Raw genomic sequence first — 8,114 nt, forward strand, 5'->3', positions numbered from 1 at the left:
AGGCAATAATATTAAAGTTTCCAAAGATCAAAACATATTTTAGGTATTAAGCCGTTACACTCCAAGCAATAAATTCGTTAACACACCAAATCCGACAAACATGATAAAGGCAGCTACTAACGCACGGTAGATCGATATGGAGATTACCGAACAACCTGAACTGCAGGTTGCTCTAACCCGCCCCTACTCCACAAGGGAAAAATGGACCACCCAATTTATAAACAACCACCTTCCCGCAGGTGGGCAAAGGAGAAGAATGGTGGGACGACCCCAAAGCAAAACGGCTGGTGACCTCACCAAGAAAACAAATAGAATTTAACTAGAGTAAATCAAACAACATATTACCAATCACTTAACTTCTAATAAACTGAGATTTCTCGAGAAGACCTGGCACAGCGCCCCCAATTCGCTCTCCCGAACCTTCCGCTGCCAGCCGCTTCAACGGACGCAGGAAGGCGCGCCGATCTCCCGTCTCACGGCGTCGCATCTCGCACCGGCCAGATTGATGTTGTGGGTTGACTCCTGTTGCTCTCGTGTCGACCGCGAAGTCACTACCCCTCGCTATATGCCGCGGCCCACTGGACTCACGTGGCGACCTCACATGCGCCGACGCTCAAGACGGTCAAGTCATCTTGTGTCTCAGTGTGCGACTGACCAACTGATCGATCCAACCGCCAATGACCATTGCCTGAGCAAACTCGAGCAGACTGGCGGCCTAACGCGCAGACTCAGGTGCAGGAACTAAGCCCCGACTGGGTGACCACTCGCTGAGTTCTCTTACTGGCGGAGTGGAAAGACTCTGATTTTGCCGGCTTTATTGATCCGAACGACAGACATACTAGCACTCCGAACGACAGATAGACACTAACTGCCTAACAAATGTGAACGAGAGACAGACTAGCAAGCTGGGGACGAGAAACTGACTCAGAATGACCCACTGGCGAGCTCATAGCGCCCCTTAAATGCACGTGAACAGTCAACCTTTCCCCTTTCCCACCAGAGGGAGACACCAAAGCTGCCACTGCCACAGCGGCGCCACCGCCAGAAACGTAGGGCGACTGCTTCACACTACGCGCTGCGGCACACTCTTAAAAACAGCAATTTTTACCACGGCTCAATCTGTGTGTGAAGGATATTTAAACATTCAATTTTCATAATGTTGTTCTCAAAAGTTGAAGATATGTTTTATTACGAGGAAGGATCATCATAAGGTGGCGGTTGGTGTTTTAAGTGATCTGTTTGACTCCTGTAAACTGTCAAACAATTAATTGGAGAGGGTTGTGGAAATGGACTATTCCTGCCATTTTTTATATCGCAGTTGTGCGAGCTCTCCCTTCATCCCCAGCATTAGCTAATAGGATCAACTTATTCTCAGGAGGGATGGATGGTGGTGGTGGTTAGTGTTTAACGTCCCGTCGACAACGAGGCCATTAGAGACGGAGCGCAAGCTCGGGTTAGGGAAGGATTGGGAAGGAAATCGGCCGTGCCCTTTCAAAGGAACCATCCCGGCATTTGCCTGAAACGATTTAGAGAAATCACGGAAAACCTAAATCAGAATGGCCGGAGACGGGATTGAACCGTCGTCCTCCCGAATGCGAGTCCAGTGTGCTAACCACTGCGCCACCTCGCTCGGTAGGAGGGATGGAAACCTCCATCTGCGTGTTTGCTTCACATACAAACAGGAAGTAGCTACTTGAGAGAGAGCCTGTCTCATACATCTTGCTCGCCAGATGGTATAGTTTGGTCAGAGCTGACTCTCCCAAGGCTATCAGTGGTTCTGACTGAATATTGTCTACTCCCGGGCCCTTCTTTCGACTTGGGTATTTCAGTAATCTGTCAAATTCTTCACGCAGTATCAATCTCCCATTTCATCTTCATCTACGTCCTATTCCATTTCCATTATATTGTCCTCAAGTACATCGCCCTTGTATAGACCCTCTGTATACTCCTTCCACCTTTCTGCTTTCCCTTCTTTGCTTAGAACTGGTTTTCCATCTGAGCCATTGATACTCATACATGTGTTTCTCTTTTCTCCAAATGTCTATTTAATTTCCCTGTAGGCAGTATCTATCTTACCCCTAGTGCGATATGCCTCTACATCCTTACATTTGTCTTCTAGCCATCCCTGCATAGCCATTTTGTGCTTCCTGTCGATCTCATTTTTGAGATGTTTGTACTCCTTTTTCCTGTTTCATTTGATGCATTTTTATATTTTCTCCTTTCATAAATTAAATTCAATACCTCTTCTGTTACCCACATATTTCTACTAGCCCTCGTCTTTTTACCTACTTGATCCTCTGCTGCCTTCACTATTTCACCCTTCAATGCTACCCATTCTTCTTCTACTGTATTTCTTTCGTTTTTTGTGTCAATAGTTCCCTAATGCTCTCTCTGAAACTCTCTTCAACCTCTGGTTATTTCATTTTATCCAGGTCTAATTGCCTTAAATTCCCACCTTTTTTGTAATTTCTTCAGTTTCAATCTACAGCTCATAACCAAATGATTGTTGTCAGAATCCACATCTGCCCCTGGAAATCTCTTAAAATTTACAACCTGGTGCCTAAATCTCTGTACTTGAGTACAGTGATAGATGAAAAACCATGCATAATTTTCAATTTGAATTTGGAGGTAGGAATATTGAATATTTAATGTCATTTTTATGGGTTGCATTTCTGAAAAGCCGTCATTTGGTTTAAAAATGAATTCCCCTTCTGCAAGCAGGAAGGAAATTGACCTCAGAGCTCGTCAAGCTAGGAAAGAGGGTTCCGGGATTGGAAGCGGCAGGATGTTTTGACAGGATCTTTTCTATTTGTAACACATGCAACTACATTAGTACGTGGCCTCAATGACTAAGGAAAATACCTTCTACCAACACACGTCACTAGCTGTACAACCCTTTATAGTGTCCAGTAATTCTTTAAATTACCGTATAAATGTACATTCTGAAATTGAAAAAAGATATTACAACAGGCAATATAAAAAAATTGAGCACCTTGCGAAATGGAATTACTGCTTGCTCCAGGTCCTCAAGAACGTCTTCAGAAAATTGAAAATTTAAAGTTAGACATAGTAAGCAAACCAAAATGTAAATACAGTATTAAAGCTCAGCTTTCAGCCTGTAACATCTATGACCGAGCTCGCCCGGCATTCTTGCTAAACTATAACGGGACAAGTACTGGGCTTACATTTGAAATAAGCACAGCCATAGACAAAGACGATAATTTAAGGTATAAGTTAATATACTAAAATTTTCAGTAGACCCTTTTCATTAGCAACCTAATCACATTAAATACTCGGCATCTGCCCAGCAGTGTCATGCTGTCGTTCTCACAGTGCTAGCAGACAGCTGCCTCCCTGCCCATTGCACAGGTAGGAATTGCAATGGCCCCACACGCACCACTTCGTCACGAAGCAATTTAGTCCTTGTGTCCAACTTAGCAAGAATATACGATTAGGTGACTTGCCAACTAAACGTTTCTTAACGTGTACATTTTGCCATTAAACGCGCTGTATAACTTCTCGTCACAAGACTCAATAACAAAACCAGGCCTAGAAATAATTGTCCCACTACGCGCCTTACGCTCTCCAAACCGACACACAGAATCGTGACAATTTTAAATACACAAGGTTACCTCAAGATTTAAACATTAATACGGTGACGAATAAATGGCTACAACATATCACCAGATTTTTCCATATTTTTCTTTTTACAGGTTCTCGGGAGTAAAGAACGGATGCGAACCCCCTCTCAAGTTGGCCATCAAGCCGCTAAGCGCCGGTACACACACAGACAACGTCCTCGCCACGCCAACGACTCCGCGATCGATCACGTGGCCACCGACTTCCTCCAGCCTGCCACCCCCCCCCCCCCCAAATGCCACCGTCGCACTCCTTACATACACAACAGAATCACGTGGCCGCTGTGGTTCGCACGCCCCCTCACTCGACACAAGAGAAATCGATGCGTGCAAAATCGACCCGAAGCTCGATGGGCACGCATCAAAAGGCTACTTACTTTTGCACACTCAATAGCGTTAATGTTTGTGAAGCAAAGAAAGAGATAATTTTTCAGTCTACAACTTTACTAACCAGAAAACTAATTACAGTGGATACTATAATTTATCCCAAGTCATTGTCCGCATCCAAAACCGATGCCAAAATATAAGTCATAATTTTTTTCGTATTCATATGTGTTATGTGCCAAGCATGCTTTTGCCTTTTCTAAAACAAGGGAGCGCATTGCAGCAGGCGCAACTCGGTAGTTAGTTGCAAGTCGGCAAATACTACACGCTTTCAAGACAGTAGCAGTATTATGGTGTTTCCATTGTGCAACAGATGAGCCAAATTAAATTGTAAGAAAGGAGAAGGTAGAGTTTATCCAGGGCCAGTTTATAAGTCTAAAAGTTTAATGATTCACAGTGTTGAATCCAGAGATTATTGTCGCCATTATGGATGTTTAATCAGGTAGGAACCAGATGGGCACTTTCAAGTTACTTTCTCGCAGTAAGATTTTGCAGCACATTCTGCCAGTTGAATTGTTATGTTCAAAGTTAACGAAATCCTATGCTCAACCTTTACGAAAGCTTACGATAGCTTACACTGCCAGCAAGTAAAACTTTTAATGAATAACAACAATCATATTATTTTAATTAACTTTCAGTGCTTGTTGAGTGGAACGCGTGGAGGAGGTTGCTTACGTTATCAAACGTCGGAACATAACAAACCTTGGATGTGTTTAGCGCTACGATCTGTTTGTGGCGGAAATTTATTTACTTCTTTTGTGAAATTTTTGCTCTTGATTCTCAAACGTTGAAAACTGAAAATATCTTTTATTACAAAGAAGAATGATGGTGGTAAATGTTTTAAGCGACCTATTTGACTCCTGTAAATTGTTAAACAATTAATTTGATCGGGAAGTGCAAATGGACTATTTCCTGCCATTTCTGATATCGCAATGTTGACGTCATAAGAGTGGGCTGATTTTCCCACCCAAATAAAGAGAACCACAACCCATCATTTCCCACCAATGAAATAATTAATTTAAGTAAATAAACAATATGTTGTTGTTGTTGTGGTCTTCAGTCCTGAGACTGGTTTGATGCAGCTCTCCATGCTACTCTATCCTGTGCAAGCTTCTTCATCTCCCAGTACCTACTGCAACCTACATCCTTCTGAATCTGCTTAGTGTATTCATCTCTTGGTCTCCCTCTACGATTTTTACCCTCCACACTGCCCTCCAATGCTAAATTTGTGATCCCTTGATGCCTCAAAACATGTCCTACCAACCGATCCCTTCTTCTGGTCAAGTTGTGCCACAAACTTCTCTTCTCCCCAATCCTATTCAATACCTCCTCATTAGTTACGTGATCTACCCACCTTATCTTCAGCATTCTTCTGTAGCACCACATTTCGAAAGCTTCTATTCTCTTCTTGTCCAAACTGGTTATCGTCCATGTTTCACTTCCATACATGGCTACACTCCATACAAATACTTTCAGAAACGACTTCCTGACACTTAAATCTATACTCGATGTTAACAAATTTCTCTTCTTCAGAAACGCTTTCCTTGCCATTGCCAGTCTACATTTTATATCCTCTCTACTTCGACCATCATCAGTTATTTTACTCCCAAAATAGCAAAACTCCTTTACTACTTTAAGTGTCTCATTTCCTAATCTAATCGCCTCAGCATCACCCGATTTAATTTGACTGCATTCCATTATCCTCGTTTTGCTTTTGTTGATGTTCATCTTATATCCTCCTTTCAAGACACTGTCCATTCCGTTCAACTGCTCTTCCAAGTCCTTTGCTGTCTCTGACAGAATTACAATGTCATCGGCGAACCTCAAAGTTTTTACTTCTTCTCCATGAATTTTAATACCTACTCCGAATTTTTCTTTTGTTTCCTTTACTGATTGCTCAATATACAGATTGAATATCATCGGGGAGAGGCTACAACCCTGTCTCACTCCCTTCCCAACTACTGCTTCCCTTTCATGCCCCTCGACTCTTATAACTGCCATCTGGTTTCTGTACAAATTGTAAACAGCCTTTCGCTCCCTGTATTTTACCCCTGCCACCTTCAGAATTTGAAAGAGAGTATTCCAGTTAACGTTGTCAAAAGCTTTCTCTAAGTCTACAAATGCTAGAAACGTAGGTTTGCCTTTTCTTAATCTTTCTTCTAAGATAAGTCGTAAGGTTAGTATTGCCTCACGTGTTCCAACATTTCTACGGAATCCAAACTGATCTTCCCCGAGGTCCGCTTCTACCAGTTTTTCCATTCGTCTGTAAAGAATTCGCGTTAGTATTTTGCATCCGTGACTTATTAAACTGATAGTTCGGTAATTTTCACATCTGTCAACACCTGCTTTCTTTGGTATTGGAATTATTATATTCTTCTTGAAGTCTGTGGGTATTTCGCCTGTCTCATATATCTTGCTCACCAGATGGTAGAGTTTTGTCAGGACTGGCTCTCCCAAGGCCATCAGTAGTTCTAATGGAATGTTGTCTACTCCCGGGGCCTTGTTTCGACTCAGGTCGTTCAGTGCTCTGTCAAACTCTTCACGCAGTATCTTATCTCCCATTTCATTTTCATCTACATCCTCTTCCATTTCCATAATACTGTCCTCAAGTACATCGCCCTTGTATAAACCCTCTATATACTCCTTCCACCTTTCTGCCTTCCCTTCTTTGCTTAGAACTGGGCTTCCATCTGAGCTCTTGATATTCGTACACGTGGTTCTCTTTTCTCCAAAAGGTCTCTTTAATTTTCCTGTAGGCAGTATCTATCTTACCCTTAGTGAGATAAGCCTCTTTATCCTTATATTTGTCCTCTAGCCATCCCTGCTTAGCCATTTTGCACTTTCTGTCGATCTCATTTTTGAGACGTTTGTATTCCCTTTTGCCTGCTTCATTTACTGCATTTTTATATTTTCTCCTTTCATCAATTAAATTCAATATTTCTTCTGTTACCCAAGGATTTCTATTAGCCCTCGTCTTTTTACCTACTTGATCCTCTGCTGCCTTCACTACTTGATCCCTCAGAGCTACCCATTCTTCTTCTACTGTATTTCTTTCCCCCATTCCTATCAATTGTGCCCTTATGCTCTCCCTGAAACTCTCTACAACCTCTGGTTCTTGCAGTTTATCCAGGTCCCATCTCCTTAAATTCCCACCTTTTTGCAGTTTCTTCAGTTTCAATCTGCAGTTCATAACCAATAGATTGTGGTCAGAATCCACATCTGCCCCTGGAAATGTCTTGCAATTTAAAACCTGGTTCCTAAATCTCTGTCTTACCATTATATAATTTATCTGATACCTATTAGTATCTCCAGGAATCTTACAGGTATACAACCTTCTTTTATGATTCTTGAACCAAGTGTTAGCTATGATTAAGTTATGCTCTGTGCAAAATTCTACAAGGAGGCTTCCTCTTTCATTTCTTCCCCCCAATCCATATTCACCTACTATTTTTCCTTCTCTCCCTTTTCCTACTGACGGATTCCAGTCACCCATGACTATTAAATTTTCGTCTCCCTTCACTACCTGAATAATTTCTTTTATCTCGTCATACATTTCATCAATTTCTTCATCATCTGCAGAGCTAGTTGGCATATAAACTTGTACTACTGTAGTAGGCAAGGGCTTTGTGTCTATCTTGGCCACAATAATGCGTTCACTATGCTGTTTGTAGTAGCTAACCCGCACTCCTATTTTTTTATTCATTATTAAACCTACTCCTGCATTACCCCTATTTGATTTTGTATTTATAACCCCGTAATCACCTGACCAAAAGTCTTGTTCTTCCTGCCACCGAACTTCACTAATTCCCACTATATCTAACTTTAACCTATCCATTTCCCTTTTTAAATTTTCTAACCTACCTGCCCGATTAAGGGATCTGACATTCCACGCTCCGATCCGTAGAATGCCAGTTTTCTTTCTCCTGATAACGACGTCCTCCTGAGTAGTCCCCGCCCGGAGATCCGAATGGGGGACTATTTTACCTCCGGAATATTTTACCCAAGAGGACGCCATCATCATTTAATCATACAGTAAAGCTGCATGTCCTCGGGAAAAATTACGGCTGTAGTTTCCCCTTGCTTTCAGCCGTT

Source organism: Schistocerca nitens, chromosome 9, assembly GCF_023898315.1.
Source record: "Schistocerca nitens isolate TAMUIC-IGC-003100 chromosome 9, iqSchNite1.1, whole genome shotgun sequence".
NCBI classification, from domain to species: domain Eukaryota; kingdom Metazoa; phylum Arthropoda; class Insecta; order Orthoptera; family Acrididae; genus Schistocerca; species Schistocerca nitens.